The sequence below is a fragment of the Solanum tuberosum genome, unplaced genomic scaffold (genome assembly GCF_000226075.1).
Source record: "Solanum tuberosum cultivar DM 1-3 516 R44 unplaced genomic scaffold, SolTub_3.0 scf00480, whole genome shotgun sequence".
In the NCBI taxonomy this organism is placed as follows: Eukaryota; Viridiplantae; Streptophyta; class Magnoliopsida; order Solanales; family Solanaceae; genus Solanum; species Solanum tuberosum.
The window spans coordinates 372,579-374,106 of NW_006239415.1; positions in this window are offsets into that span (position 1 = coordinate 372,579).

Here is a 1,528-nt window from a genome sequence, read left to right on the forward strand (position 1 = left end):
TAACATCCCACTTATCCTTAATAGTGTTATAGTTAATTTGGAATGGTCTATACTCAAGAGGCAATGAGTTTAGAATAAACTGAACCAAGAAGGTGTCATCTACTTTCATCCTCAAGGTCTGAAGTCTTGCTGCAATATTGGTCATCTTGATGATATGATTTTGCAGACTACTTGACCTATCAAACTTTATGGTCAAGAGTTCAGCCATTAGTGTACCAGCTAGAGACTTATCAGCAGAACGAAAACGTTCTTCCACAAACTTCAGGTTTCCCTGACATTTTCGGTTTGTGGAATAGTACTCTTAATGTTGTTAGCAACATCCATTCCCATGAACATAATGCTCAATCTATTAGAGCGCTCCCATGATTTATGAAAAGACTTCTCATCTTCATTGCTCTTATCAGTAATGGCAATAGGTTTGTCATTCAGTAGAGCCAAGTCAAGATCTATCACACCTAAGTGGAACTGGACTTGTTCATGCCATTCAGAGAAGTTCAATCCAATGAACACAGTAACAAACAAAGCATGCGAATGAAGAGGAATAACTGCAAAATAGATATACATGCTCACAAATTAGAAAATAATGTGAATTCAATAAGTGGTAAAAATATATCGTAATTCTCCTTTGGGTAGATACTACGACACATTATCATAATTTAAATGCCATATTTATCTTTGATAGGTAATTGAATATTTTAATCAAACTTATATGACATCATTGGATATACAATATATGATTGACTAAAAATATCAATTTACCTCATAATTTTCACTATTCGTAGAATGATAGATTCACCTTTGGGTAAATTCTTAAGTTCTAGAAATAGTGAAAGTCAATTTATCAATTTATGGTTTCAATATATCTATTTATGGTTTCAATATAGACATTTAATTAACCTTCATAGATAAACGACAATTTTATGAATGCATATTTTTCTTAACCATACTAGTTTGACCACTTTGATGATCAACAAGCTATATGAATACAAATGCACACATAATATCATAAAATCTTGTGCATGTGAATAATTTTATACATTTTAGTTTGGTCACTTTGATGACTAACAAACTATAGAAACATAATACATGCATCAAGTGATCATAAATATTATATGTGTAACGTTAATTTCTCTAGTTTGGCCATTTTGGTGACTAACAAACTATATTACAATAAGTACACACATTATTATTTATTGCTTAGTATAACGACCACTTTAATTTATTGCACAATTTAAAATAAAAACATAATTATTACATTGAAAAGATTAAGCATCATGTCTGTAAATATCAATTCTAAACTTTTTCTTTAATCAATTTTTTTCCCAGTAATGACGCTATCATATATTGATTTTCTTGTGTAAAAGTTTATAAGCATATCATTGACTAAACGGCAAAAGGTTTCTCAATTTGAAAATTACGATAAGTTTTTCAAATATTATCCGTTCAAACAATCTAGGTTCTGATACCACATGTAAGATTAAATACATTAATACACATCAGGATCTTGAACACGATAATCTTACATAGA